This window comes from Sceloporus undulatus, chromosome 7 (genome assembly GCF_019175285.1).
Source record: "Sceloporus undulatus isolate JIND9_A2432 ecotype Alabama chromosome 7, SceUnd_v1.1, whole genome shotgun sequence".
NCBI classification, from domain to species: domain Eukaryota; kingdom Metazoa; phylum Chordata; class Lepidosauria; order Squamata; family Phrynosomatidae; genus Sceloporus; species Sceloporus undulatus.
The window spans coordinates 47,255,856-47,271,221 of record NC_056528.1 but is presented as its reverse complement, the minus strand read 5'-3'; the positions used below and the strand labels follow the sequence as shown (position 1 = coordinate 47,271,221).

Below are 15,366 nucleotides of genomic sequence, written 5' to 3'. Positions count from 1 at the left end.
TCCTCCAGCATGAATCAACTTCTAAGTACTCACACTACAAATCCCAGGATTATATAGGTTGAAGCTACGACAATTAAAGTGGTATTGAAGTGCTATAACCATGTAGTGTGAATTTCCTCAGTGTTGGAAAGATATCCTGTGCATGGTCATCGGTTCCCATATAAGAGGCTGCAATATATACTTAGCTATAGCTATATTCAAGTACACATTGAGTACGTATTCAAAGATTCCCATACATTCAAAAAGGTTCATATAAACTTGTGGAGCTGGGAGAGGGGAAAGTAGATTGCTCTGTCTGTAGAATCACTGAGTTGTAAAAGAGCTTCCCGCTTCCCAATGTATGCAACGGGAGTGCATTGAAAAATTCAGATATGTGCAAAAACACTAAGGAAAATTCTCTTGTGATTCACTCACAACTTCAGGAAAAGTGCAGTTTAGGAGAGTTTATATGGAAACCCAAACCAAACCAAGTCCTCCCCATCTGTAACAAAGACTTGTTCAAAGAGGTCTAGAAAGGCACAGGGAGATGGAGCGTCTTGTTTCCTCCTAAGATTTTGCTCCATGAACCCAGATTTTTTTGTAAAAGAAAACAAATTTCAACAGAATATTGACTTTGTTTTCCGTCAGGTTCCTGCGCAGCGGGTCATTGTCACTTGTTTTCATCTAATTAACAATGAAGGGTAAATGACACCAGCTGAAAAAAGAAATCAGCCAAAAGGGAGCAAACATGTTTTGCCGCAGATTGACTCATTAGTTAGTTTCTGAAATGTGTTCACGTCCCTCAACAAGGGATAAAAAGAGCGAGGAGCACATGCCCAGCGATGGTGACCAAACATCTGTTGCTGAGTTCCAGGAAAGCCTTTGGGAACAGAGGAGGACAAACCGTGTGGTTATTTTATCAGCTGCAGTGGAAGCAGAGCAACATTTTGTGAGTTGCGCTTCCACCCCGGGCTCCGGCTTTGCCTTAAAACCAACATTTTAAGGGAATCGAGTTGTCATCTTCATTTGGAGAGCTGTCTTGTAAGTGAATCATGTCCATCTGGTTTGAAATGGGCATACATGAAGTATCTGCTAGCTGTCAGGGGAGGAAAGCAACAGTGCACAACCATGGAAAAAACATCCATGTGTGTGTGATGTGTCATAAAGTAACGAAATTCAATTTCTACTGAATTGTATCCATGAAAAGAAAAATGTTCCAGGGTTTCTAGCTGTTTTTGTACATAGTGCAGACTAAGCAAAAATGCCTATTTTTATCGGGCCGTGTGTTCGCGTTCCCTTTTTTCTTTCCTGGTTAGAGGTGGAATGTGTTAAGCACCATGAAAAATCTTTCACATGGCAATTATCTGTAGTGGTGACACAATTTAATTGTGCCACTTTGTAATAAGGGATGGAATTAGTGTGTTTTGCAACAGTGAAATGCAATTACGGTTCTTTCCAGAAAGAAATAATGTTCCCGGCTCTTCTGAGCCATCCACAAAAGCTTGGTGTTGGGAACACAATGTATTACCAAGGGAATTGTATTAAATCATAGGCTATTATCCCCCCCCCCCCATCTACTTGCTTGATATTTTCTTCCATAGCAATGACTGGGCTGTGCTTAAAAAAAAACCCAGTGGTTGCCAAGACTGGATCCCCAAATCTTTTTGGACTTTTTGGACAGCAAATGCTCCAGTCAGAGATTCCAGAAACTGTAGTCCAGCAGCTTCTGCGACCTTAGCACTTCTCTTCAGAAGCTGCTGCACTGCAGAAATAACGTAGTTTGACACCACTTTAGACTTGGGACTAATAATAATGACATGACATGACCCATTGGAAAAGGTGACAATGCTCGATAAAATGGAAGGCAGCAGGAGAAGAGGAAGGCTGTATTACATTCAAGGAAGGCATGGCCTGGAGTTTGCAAGATCTGGACAGTGCTGTTGATGGTCAGAGCTCATGGAGGTCTCTAATTCATTTATTGCTATTTTATTTATTTCCTTTCTTAATTTATTTATAAGCTGCTTTTCTCCCAGGATGGGACCCAAGGTGGCATATTCATAAAGTTGTCATAAGGTGAAGCCAACTTGATGGTAAATTGCAACTACTACTACTACTGCTACTACAATAACTGGAAAACCAAGTTTAGGAGCCTCTGGTCTTGGGGTTTGTTCACAGACCAGCCTGGGAACCAGATTCTAGATCTAGGGATATGTTTGCATTCCCACTATGCAGAATGGATTACATGAGTAGACCTCTGCTGAACATGCATACAAGCCCACATGAGATGTGTCTTCATGGTTGGGAAGTCTTAACAACATGCCTTCTACTGAGTTAGATTTTTGGTCCATCTAGATCCGGCATCCATTTTATATCAGCAGCTCTTCTGAGAGATACAAGTGAGGCAGAAACATCCTTCCAAGCTTTGCTAAGTCAAATTCTTTTATTGCCCCTGCATTATGTATTAGGGATAAGTGCAAATTGGCACTGCTTTAGCTGCCATGGCTTCATACTATGAGGTTCTGAGATTTGTTCTTTTGTGAGGCATTTAGCCTTCTCTGTTGGAGAGCTCCGGTGACACAACAAACTACACATCCCAGGATTCCAAATCTTGACTTACAGAGATGGATCAGGCAATGTGAAATTTCAAGAAAGTAAAAATTGGAAGGAGCACCCAATAAAACCAACAGAAAAAACCCAGAGGCATATCTCAAGGTGCTCAATGGATGGATGGTTTACTGACAAAAAGCCCAACATGTTTTGATTGGTGTAGGCTCCCAAAGGCCACCTTCAGAAGCCACATAAAACCACCAAAAGAGAAAACATATAGTAAAATAATGCATAATTTGACAATGTGCAAAATTGTTATTGCATTGGTACACTGCCTATGGCCTGTACATACCTATTTGAAATTTAATGCGTTATCTCTTTTAACGGCCTTATTAATAAATCATCCTTCCATTGAGCACCTTGAGACATCTTTCCATCTTTCCTCCCTGTTGTATGAAATTTTAAACTAGGTGTCTTCCAAAACAAGCATCTCATGCATGTTGATTCTCCCTTTCCGAAATGCTTAGGACCAGAATTTTGGTCCTTTGGATTTCTGGTTTTTAATTTATTTATTTCTCTTGGATTTTGGAATAACTGCATTTTCATATATGTAAATAATGAGATCTCTCGGAGATGGGACCCAGGTCTGAACACAAAATGCATTTATGCTTCCTACACACTTTATACACCTAGCCTGAAGGTATTTTTACACTACGTTTTAATAACTATATGCATGAAGCAAAGTTTGGATACACTGAACCATCACCAAGCAATGGTGGCACTATTTTAGCAGCCCATGAAAAAAAGTTTTGCACTTTGGAGGATTTTGACTATTGGAATTATGGATGAAGAAGATGCAGAAAGAGGGGAAGAGAAATGGAAATAGAAACAGCTACAATGAAAGCTAGCCAAATTTAGTGTGAAGGAGAATGTGTTCTTGAGCTACTCCTTTAGCTTTCAGCTCTAGTCCCCATCATAAGTTCCCATCATAGGTTCATGAAAGTGAAGATATATTCAATTCCATATACAGTGGTACCCCGGGTTACGAATTTAATTCGTTCCGCGGCGCCGTTCGTAACCCGAAAGATTTCGCAACCCGAAAAAAGGCTTTCCGCTAGTGCTGGAAAGCCGCAGCTTTAAAATTTCGTGCCAAAAAGCGCCGAAACACACCGAAAAAAAATTTCGTAACCCGAAAAATCTTTCATTACCCGGAACAGTTTTTTCCAAGCTAACTTTTTCGCACCCCGGAAATTTCGTAACGCGATCAATTCGTATCCCGGGGTACCACTGTATTTGATTTTGAAAAAAGGAACAGGAGGCAGTGATCTCCCTACGAATGCTGTTTCTGGGCTACTTTCCCATTTCTGCAGAATCCTTTCCTTTTCAGATAAGCCTTCTATCTGCTTCATGTATATGAAGCCAAGATTGCATCCAGTGGGCCGTTAAGTTAATAACTAGTGTAGATTCCCAGCAGATAGAGTGCCTTTGAGGATGTAACCCTACCTATTTTCTCATTTTAAGGAAATATACTATTTATGATTTCTTCATGCCCGTCTAACTGGGAATAAAAGAAAGCCACTGCTGAATAGTGGCTCTCAGTTTTCCACAACCCTGGCTGCAAATCCAATCCTCTCCAACCCATGTCCCTTTTAGAACAAAATATATATATATATCTATGACCAGACATCTAGGGGTACCAAATTTTTGTAATACAGTGGTCCCTTGCCTTACGCGGGGGATCCGTTCTGGACCCCCCTGCGTAAGGCGAATTCCGCCTATGCTTGAGCTCCATTTATTTCAATGGGGCTTGTGTGCATGGCGGTGCAGTGGTGCTTGTACCTCATTCATCTGAATGGGACGCGCTGCCCCTTGCGCCCCACGCGCTCCCAGCAGCTTGAATGCATACACTCAAGTCCATGTATAGCATGCCCACATATAATGTGGGTGCACTGTATTTGAACAAAGTGAAAGAATCCATCAACCATGACTCAACCATGAGTTGAATAGGTCCATGCAGTAATCACATGAATGAAGACGATCCGGGTCATTCCATCTGTTTATTCACTTGTTGTTTTCAGTGTGTCTATTGGAGTTCCCAGTTTCCACTGGAATGCCTCTGGTTATGAATTCTTGTTCCAGTTTTGAGCCAAGACTAAAAGATTTCCAAACTCAGGTCCCCCTTTTTTTCCTTGCTGCATGTCACCTACAAAATACGCTCTTTTGGTGAACTATTCACAGACTTTATCTTCCTGTAAATTCAAATCTTAGCTAGCTAATTTGGTATTTTAGACCACACTGCAGACTTAACACAGTTTGATACCACTTTAGATGTCATGGCTCAATGGTGTGGAATCCTGGGATCTGTACTTTTGTGGGATATTTAGCCTTCAGTGTCAGAGAGCTTTGGTGCCACAACAAACTACAAATCCCATATTTCTATGCCATTGATCCATGGCAGTTAAAGTAGTCTCAAACTGTGCTATTTCTTTAGTGCAGATGAGGTCTTACTTGGCTTTAAAATACAATTTTTCATTACTGCATCTCCGTCTCTCTCTCTCTTTTCTTTCATTCTGCTCAGATCTTATATACAATATTTCAGCTGAAACTTGGAGGGTTCTCTTTGTCTAGCAAAGGAATAGTCTTATCCAGCCCACATAGACCATTCAGATAATAAGAACTTGGAAACCACTGAATATAAACTGTACCTTTTTTTGCACCGAAAACAGCAAATAAATAAATAAATAATAATAATAATAATAATAATAATAATAAATGCTGACTAAACATACCTCCAAGACGTCACATCGGAAAGCCAAGTCAAATGTGGTCAAAATGTCAAGACCGATAAACGGAGAAGAGCAAACAAGCTAGGAGAGTCTGCAGCAGTTTGATTTTACCTTAGCCAACTGGGAAGAGCAAGATTTTATCATCTCCTCTCTTCCGCCACTGAATTAACTGAGGGTTCATCAACGCCAGAAATAATGCACTTTGACACCACTTTTAGTGCTGTAACTTCATCCTATGGAATCCTGGGATTTGTAGCTTTACAAGATCTTTAGACCTCTCTGCCAAAGAGTGCTTGTGCTTCACAAAACAACGAATGCCAGGATCTGGTACGATGGAAATAGGGCAATTAAAGTGGTGTCAAACTACCTTATTTCTACTGTGTAGATGTAAGCAGAGGCTGGATGGCCATCTGTCGGGGATGCTTTAACTGAGAGTTCCTGCATGGCAGGGGTTGGACTGGATGTCCCTTGCGGTCTCTTCCAACTCTATGATCCTATGATCCTATGATTCTATACTGAGACCCAGCTTGGCATCGTGGTTTGAGATTCTATGGCTCTGGAGAACAAGGTTTGAATCCCTCCTTGAACATGAAATCCACTGGGTGATCTTGGGCAAGTCACATCCTTTCAGCCTCAGAGGATGGCAATGGCAAATCGCTTCGGAAGAAACATGCCAAGGAAACCCTGTGATAGGTTTGCCTTAGGGCTGCCATAAGTCGGAAACGTCTTGAAGGCACACAAGAACAAAGATGCATTTTACTTTTGCAATCTGAAATCGGTTTGCAGCAAGTGAAGTAAGCTGAGGACAAAGGGAGAAAGTGACAGGAGGAGAAAGAAGCCGGGACATTTTAAAAGTAACTGAAAAAGTGGGACAGCAGAGGATTAGTCTGGACTGTCTTTGCCAAATCCAGACATTTGGATGTGAATTTCAGTCCAACAAGATTTGCAGGGATGCCAGCTTGTGTATTTCTGTGTCATAACTTGAATAAAAGCAATCTTTAAATCCAAACTACTACCTTTTTTCTCTCTCCCTCTCTCTCTGAAAAATTGAACCATCCTGATTTAAACTCAAGTGAAGCTGCAAATGGCTTTCCCTTTTGCACATTAGTGAAATATACATCTTATCTTCTCAATATGGGCCTCTATATTGAGAGGATCATTTTTCACAGGGCTCCACTGAGGAACCAGGCGCATTCAGTATTAAAGAGGCCCAATGAATAGGCCAAACAGAGGGTATATATCAGGAGCCCACTCATGGGCCTCTTTGGGTTGTAAATACACTTTAAATGGTGAAGTGGTACCTTCCTGGAATCCTTAACTAGATGTCAGAATGAACTTCATAAAGGCACGCAAAGCTGCTGCAAAGGGCTGAAGGAGTCGGCGTGTGAATCGTTTAGCAAAGTCAACAATCTTGGAGCAATTTCAGAAGCTTTGATAAAGCTAAATTGTACCTTCCTGTATGGAGGAAAGGGAGACTCTTAGATCTCTGACATGGGGAATAATGCTTTATTCTCCTCTGGAAAGGAATGGCGCTTGTCACTGTCGGGCCTTTCAACTGTAATCTTACATCTTTATGTATTGCTAGCTTTGGTAGCCAGCAATTTCCATCCCTCTATCTCATTGTCACTCGAGGGATGCATGGATCCGTCTATGTCTGAGTCTGCATTAATTTTGCATGTTTTAATCCGTAACTCCATTTCTTCCTATTCCCATATTAATTATTATTTCCTTATTACAATCTTGAATTAAAGTACAATTTCCCCCCAATATGCAACTGATTTGTATATCACAATATTTCCAAAGAGGCTTTCTTCTCTCTGTTCCTCTTGCTGCCATCCCATTTCTCGGTTCATCATTGTCTCCCAAGGCCTGCTTTACACACTTTTGCAAGGAAAGAGGAGGGGAAGGCAGAGGAAGAAAGCGAGTTCAGGAGAATAACAAACCCTCCAATATTTCACAGGCGAAAGGCAAGATAAGCATGAATCAGAGTGAGGTCAAGATGGCAAAAGTTATTCATGGAGGAAAAACACACAAGCTTGGACAGGTTACAGCCCTTTGCTTTTGCAACATCCTACTGGGAAGAACAAGATTCTACCCCATCTTCTCCTTTCCAAACCCACTGAGTAAACTGAGTGCAAACTAGTTTTGCACTCAGAACTCATTTTGCAGCAACTGAGCCAAGAACAAAGGGAGGAAAAAAAAAGGAAAAGATTGTTTTAAAAGCAGCTGAAAAAGTGGGATGACAGAGGATTAACTGGGATGGTCTCTACCAAAATGAGACAGTTGGAGGATATGGAATAATGTGGCGAGTTGTAAGTGTGCATTTATATCAACTTCAAGCAAGAGTGGCCTTCTTTAAATGACATTCTTCCATTCAATAGACCTTGTTCTTCTGACCAATGGATGGAGTCAGGGTGTTTCCGCCCTTGCATTTGCAGTTCTAAGATACCAGGAGGAATTCGATATTTATCCTGCTGGGCTGGGGAAGGGGATGCAAGTTCTGTGTAGCTGTTTTTTCTCTGCAGTGTCTTCCCTTACCTTAATGTCATTCCTTTATGTTTTCCCATTGCAGAGCAACAGGGAAAGGTAAGGATTTTGTAGCACCTTTGAGACTGCCTACTGATAGAGCAGGAAGCCTGGACTTCTCCGTGGAACTCTTCTCACAAGGCAGTTGAAGGTAGATAGAGGAGAAGGAGTCTTGGAGGACATCTTGACATCTTCCTTTAGTGCCCCAGGAATTAGTGTGAGAATTTGTCAGAGACAGCTACCATGGTGTAGTGGCTTGAGCATTCCACTATAACCCTGGGGACTAGGGTTCGAATCCCTGCTCAACCATGAAACCCATTGGGTGACCTTGGATGAATCTCACTCTCTCAGCCTCAGAGGAAGGCAAAGGCAACCTCCCTCTGAACAATCTTGCGAAGAAATCCCCATGATAGATTTGCTTTAAGAAATGTAATAACACAACAACATTTATCAGATAGATAGATAGATAGATAGATAGATAGATAGATAGATAGATAGACCAATATTAAATAATATATTTCTTTCCATCACCCCAGTTGCAAGGGATGATGATTTAGATAAGAAAAAGTACATCTGGAGTAACACCTTCTAAGTTTAAATGCCCGTCCCCTCCTTGAATTCAGCACCTCAGCTCATGACTTTTTAAAGGGGAGAATATTGGGTGATGCTCTTGGCTTGGCTGTGAGCCACCTCCTGCAAAGAGAAATTTCAAATCTGAAGGTCCTTGAGGAGTTTGAGCTCTTCTTGAGATTCTGAGTGCTGCATTTGCCATTCTTCACTGGAAAGCTGCATCACTTGATGGGTCAATTAAGCACATCATGCCAATTGGAGAGTGTAATGTTTGCAAACAGATAACAGGCACCTGGCATGAGGAACTGTGCAGCTCCCCACTGTACCTCTGAAGGAGGGAATGTTCTTTATTTTGTAAGTGGGGATTTGGGACTGTTATAAGTCGCAGTTGTGTAAGTTGGAAAACAGCACCAAAGCCTTATCTCCCTCGTTTGATTCCAAATGCACAAAGAGCAAAGGCTTTGTAACTATCGGTATCCACTTTCTTGGCCATATCCATATAATAAGCTGCATCAACCACCCCCCCCCCCCAAGTGGAAGGACAGAGCTTCATGACTGAAGTGCTTTGGGGAGCCTTACCTCTGTAAGAAGGTAGGAGATATTTTCCTGGTCTGAGATTTTGTATGAGGCCCATAAATTTGGCCTTATCGAATGCACTGGGAAATCAGAGCATGGTTGCGTACTAGAATGCAAAGAAAATGGTCATGGTTTGGTGGTCCCATTTGCCACTCAGATGAATCTATCTGTCAGCATTGGGCAGATGAGTCCATTGGAGAAATGGGAGAACCCAGCTGAAAGAGGAGATAAGTCCATTCAGCTGAAACAGGAGCAGGGAACCTAGTCTTCCCTATGAAGCTGGTCTCACAAGGTAGTGAGAAGACAAAGTATGCAGCGGCCAGCCACGACATCTTCCTTTCTTGCCTATTTTTCATATGCTCCAGGAATCAGTGTGAGAATTTCTCACAGAGACAGCCACTTTGGTGTAGTGGTTTCAGTATTGCACTTCAACTCTGGAGGCCAGGGTTCGATTCCCAGCTTGGCCATGAAACCCACTGGGCAACCTTGTGCCAAGAAAACCAAGATAAACCCTCTTAGGGTTGCCAGACATCAGAAAAGACTTGAAGACACACAACAACAACAACAACACTTGTTTCTAACCAGAAGACATATTAAGAGTAGAGTGAAGGGTTAGTCTGGTGCTACAATGAAAGGGTAGGAAGCTAAGTAAATATATAGATCCCTTGGAGAAGGGGGAATAACAAATGAATTCTTGCAAATTGCTGCACTACCAAGTGAGGTGAGGATTTGTACATAGCCCTTCTCACAGCCTGAGTCACCCAAACTGGAGGAAGGTTTACCTTCAACTTCCACCTGGAGATGACTGTTGAAAACTGAAAATGGAGGGATCTGACAACCCTACTTCTGACATGTTGTCAACTGCTTGAAAATGCTGCTTTAGCATGGCCCTTTCCTCCCAGTTCCATCATTCAGCAGACCATGCAACTCATTCAACCAGTCAAGAATGCAACAACTATGAGGAAGGAAGGTGAGAATGTTTTTTAATCAGTGTGAAAATGGGAGATTCTCTAAAAGCAAGGCTGCAGAATTTTCATCTCGGTTTCTCAGGCAAAAATGCAAGGAAGGGGCGAAAACATCTCGGTTTCATCTAAGTGCAAATGATATGTTAATATATGTTTACATGATTACCATACTTCTCATTACTGAAGATCTTTTCTTGAAGGAGACCTGCTTTTGAGAAGCATCCCTGGCAGAAAACGCAATCATTCAAATTATGTGAATTAGCTCTCAGCACAAGAGAAGAAAAATGTAAAACAACAACAACACTTCAGTGGATTCTTCACTAAGAGGCTACAAAGGATTGAAATGAAGACTTGAACCCTTTCTATAAGGGGTTACCAGCACTGGCCAGTGGTTCCCATGTCAGCGGATTGGAAAATCGTGTCCAGGATTCATTCTGAACTTTATCTAAAGTGCTGGACTCTGTTGCTCCCAAAAAGGGTCCATGTCATTTTGATAACACCTTTAAAGTTTGGATTAAAATCTGAAGCAGATCCGCCAAGCCATGCCATCGGTGTCAATCCCTAGATATAAAGTCTGCATGCCAACCTGATAGCTTCAAACCATAAAGTAGAAGCAAAGTGCTTTCTTTAGATTTCCTCTACCCTAAACTGAAGATGGGAAACCTAGTTGTGTCTTGTAAAACATTCATAACCATGCTGTGATATGTTCCAGTTGTTCTTCCTTAGATGGATTCATCGCAAGTCAAAGGACTGTGCCCCCAAAGTGTCCATCAATAGCTGCCTTTCAACCCGGAGAGAAGTGACTAGTGACCCAACCCATGGCTCTGTCCTGAGTTGAGATCTGTTCAGAACTCTTATAAATGATCTGTATAAAAAGAGGAGAGGGGGTCCTTTTCGAGTTTCAAGTGGAGAGGAAATGCTAAGCATTCAAAGACAGAGAAAAGATTCAGCGAGATCCTGAGAGGATGGAGAGCTGTGCTGAAGAAAATGAATTTAACAGAGATACAAAAAATTCAGTATTCAGTTCCGAAATGCACAAATCAAATGCACAATTATAGGCCTCATTCCCACTACCTTTTAAACCGGATCACGATTTGGCTCAAACCAAACCCTGGTTCCCACTTAGTCCGAATTGCTGAAGCAATCCCGAGGGGGAGGACATGCACTAGACCCATTTAACCCACGTCTTTTCAATATATTGATTCTGTGCAATTGTGAACCACAAGCGGATCGGAATCAATTCAAATTTGCCCGTTGGCCAGCTGGAACCGAATCATTTTGAATCGATTCATCGTGAATGCAAACAACAAGTGGGTTATTTTGATGCCAGAAAATGACAGAAACTGCAATCTGGGCAAATGTAGTGGGAACCATGCTCCAGTATTGAATTGATCCATTGATTCAGATCGCACACCGATTTATCTGTAAGTGGGAAGTGGGCCATAGGAAAGGTAATACTTGGCTTGAAAATGGTAAATGTCAATAGGATCATATGTCTTGCTAGATATTCCTTGACTACAATTCCCAGTATTCCATATTTATTTATTTATTCATTTCTTTTATTTGCTACCTCCTCTCCCAAGGTGGCTTCCAAAGAGAATCAGTTATAATGCCTTAACCACATTTTAACCACAATTAAAAATCCTAGAGGAAGGCAACAAATCTTTAACCACCGCATCTGGATTTGTGCCTGAACGACAGAAGAAAGCTGTGGGTAGCAGGCACCCAAGTTGCACCCAAGTCCCAATCTGTGCCATTGCAGAGTGCCATTTCTGACCGCACAACACACATCTGGAAATGCAACAGTCCGGCTTTGTTCGCTGTGTGGGATCTGAGCCAACAGCAGGAGCTTTAACTCTAGCCTTAAACTGGCATGGCTTTCAAAAGGAATCCTTAAATAAATTAATTCTTCTGTTGCTATGACTTTGTATAATGAAGTCGTTTCCAAAAGAAAACCTATAAAAGAGGGATCTAAGTGGATAATGGAACCAAATAAATATTTATGTTCTTTCCCTTTTTGTATTTCTTCTCCTTGAAATGGGTGCTCAGCCTCAATGTTCTTCCCACACTGAATATGTAGGCTTAATGCATTCTGTTAATTCAGAGAGCAAGGCACAAATTTAATGGCAAGGAGGAGAAAGAATATCTGAAAATATCTTTAAAATAAAGTAATAATAATAATAATAATAATAATAATAATAATATGTTCAAGTCTTAAGAAACTCTTCTCTGTCTCTGAGATGCAGCCTATAGACAAATATAATCCATGTTTCATTTAGGAAGCTGGGCTCCTCCCTGACTTCAGAGATCAAGACAGACTTACTCCATAATTCATATTAGTCCTCCGTTTGCATACCGCTATATAAGGGACATCTGTGTGTGTTTGTGCATGTTTCTAAATAAATAACTGAAAACATTATCGTGGTTTTGATTAAAGAGAATATCCTTTGAGGTCGATCTTCACCGAAGCCCACATATGGAAATTAAGGTTGGTCTTAATCTGCTTTCTGGAGAACGCTGTGATGCGAATATTAAAGAGTAATGAAGTAACAAGATTGTTTGTTAATGCCACATAAATGTGCTAATTATGCGTAATTTCCTGCCTGCAGCAAAACCCAAGAGACATTGTTGAAGAAACTGTTAAATAAGCGTCTTCGCTGGAGATGTGAACGGATCAGAATTGCTTCATAGATGTTTATTTACGAACCTTTGGGTCATGCGTGCTTCTGGAGTTATATGGGATGCGGACCAGACATCCTGCTTCGATTGTATTGGAGAGGCGGGATAAAAATAAAATTATATTATTATATTATTATGTTATATTCAATTGTTGTTACCGTTGTTGTTTTGTTATCTGAGGCCTTCCTTGCATTGCTCATAGGGAAGCAGCCATTTTAGACAGCTGATCTGGGATGAAATAAGAAAAGAAAGAAACAAATTATAATTTGATTGATTATGATTGTACTTTTATTGCTGGAGCAAGACACTAGTGGGATTTTCTATCCAAACAAGTTGATGACTATGTATGTATATATATATGTGTTGTTGTTGTTGTTGTTGTTGTTGTTGTTGTTGTTGTGTGCCTTCAAATAGTTTCTGACTTATAAAGACCCTAAGGTGAACCTAACATGGGGTTTTCTTGGTGTTCAGAGAGAGTTTGCCATGGCCTTCCCCTGAGGCTGAGAATATGTGACTTGCCCAAGGTCACCCAATGGGTTTAAATGGCTGAGCAGAGAATCGAACCCTGGTCTCCAGAGTCATAGTCCAGCACTCAAAGCACTATGCCATACTGTCTCTGCATGTGTGTGTGTGTGTGTGTGTGTATATATATATATATATATGCGCATGTGTTTAATTAATTAATCTATCACCGCTTAGCCACCAAGAACCCAAAGAAGATATTCAATGTAGAGGGGGGGGAAATTAAAATATTCAATGCACAATTTAAAACATTGACAAAACAGACTTATAAACTCATGTGATCTCAATGGGCCTTAAACTGACCTGCTGGTCTCTAGAATGGGAACATTTTCCTTGACATAGGCTTCATTTGAGGCAACCACACAGCCCTAGAACTATAAGGCAAAAGATGAATGGCTGATCTGCACTGCAGAAATAATGCAGTTTGACACCACTTTAACTGCCATGGCTCAGTGCTATGGAATTCTGGAATTTGCACTACACTGAGCCATGGCAATTAAAGCAGTGTCAAACTGCATTATTTCTGCAGTGCAGATGCAGACTTCGTCTTTGGAAGAATAGTATGCCTAACCAAGGGCTATTACAGGGTGCATCGTTTTCATCAGCGAGAGGCATTGCTTTCAATTAGGGTTGATTTGCGCCGGCAGTTTTGACCTTCAAAATAAACAGCGGAGAGACGGCAATTACAGACAGTATTCAAAAAGAGGCTCCTTCCTTAAACCAAAGTGTATTCATACCAATTAATTTCACATATCATTCCATTATTGCTGTTGAGTTCCATTAACATTTATTTGTATGCATAGATGTGTTTCTAGTGCTGGATGATTATTCAATTCTGCATGGTTCAAATCTGGAAGGAAAAAAAACCCTCCAGGGCTTTGGACGGAAATGGCTTAAACTTTCTAAAAAGCCCTTTATGCGCAGTCTTTATAAAATCAACCCAGAAGGACTTTTGTTGTATATCCTAATGTTCTGCGATTATTAATCTTCCTGGAGAAACCAGTACATTTCCACTGTTTCATCAGTTATTACACTTGAGCAATGTGCATCCCATGTGAAAAGAAAATAAATGTTTGGCTTTGCAATGGTATCATGTAATACATGCTCTGATTACGTGTGCCTGATGGCAGTTTATACATACATACATACATACATGTGTGTGTGTGTGTGTGTATATACATTCAAATTTATAACTAAGGATAAAGCAATGGTGTGAATGAATGCACACTTTCAAAGCCCAAGACAACTTCATTTACTTTTTGGCTCATGCTACCTTGGATCTGAGTCACTTCGAAACCTGAATACTCTGAGGATCACCGAATGGATTTTCAAATGGATTTCTGGCTGATGTGGGGATCACTCACCTTGTTCTCAACGGAAGCAACAAGTAATTGCAGTGATTTTCTTCCCACTGTGAGAAAGTCTTTGGAAATCGCAATTTCCCCAAAACTACTCACCGTTCGGGACTTATTCTGTAGCTGGGGGCTCATTTGGTACAAAATTGCGGCAGCTGGGGACTTCTTCCGTGCAAAATCCACATTTCGGTTCTTTCTGCACAGAAAACATCATCGTCTGTGCAGGAAACCACATTTCGTGCAAGATAATATAAATGATCTAAAATTGTTTGCTCTGTTCTCTACCTTTCAGCTTTGTCTGTCCTGCAAATGCATCATCATTTCTCTCATTGTGTCTCTCCGAATTGGGGCATGTGCTGCTTGCCACAGATTCCATGTGTTTCAGCTTATTTATATTATCACCCCTATCTATATTACCGACACACAGAGTGATAAAACACTGCCCCGGCAAGCTTCAAGTAAACCTATGTGTGCTTGCAGCAAGATCCATTTAGTGCAGTGTTTGGCGTATGTTGGAATCTCTTTCCAGCAGGAGTCTTTGCCTTTGAGTTATGAGCAGCTTGGACCTCAAACCAGGTTTTGGGGATCCTGAAGTCATCCGGACCCCCTAACCTAGTCTGATTTGTTGTGGTAGGATGGAGATATCAGCAAGCCATTGTTAGCCACAATTAGGCTAAGTCTGTACCCATGAGAACAATTGTTGTTGTTATGTGTATTCAAGTTGTTCATGAAATATGCTGACCCTAAGGCAAATATCTTCACAAGGAGTTGCCATGGCCATCCTCTGAGGCTGGGAGTGTGTGACTTTGTGTCGGCCTGTGAGTGGAGTTAGGGTGCAGCATCTGCACATTGGATGCCCTA

The 15,366-nt window shown here is 41.2% G+C and overlaps 1 long non-coding RNA gene across 1 annotated transcript; it reads left to right on the top strand.

Annotated features, from left to right (window-relative positions):
* Positions 1–842: 842 nt before the first annotated feature.
* On the top strand, positions 843–12,776 carry LOC121936003. The gene is made up of 2 exons (XR_006104903.1): positions 843–1,020; positions 12,559–12,776. It is a non-coding gene; the product is annotated as an uncharacterized LOC121936003 (long non-coding RNA).
* The last annotated feature ends 2,590 nt before the right edge of the window (positions 12,777–15,366 follow it).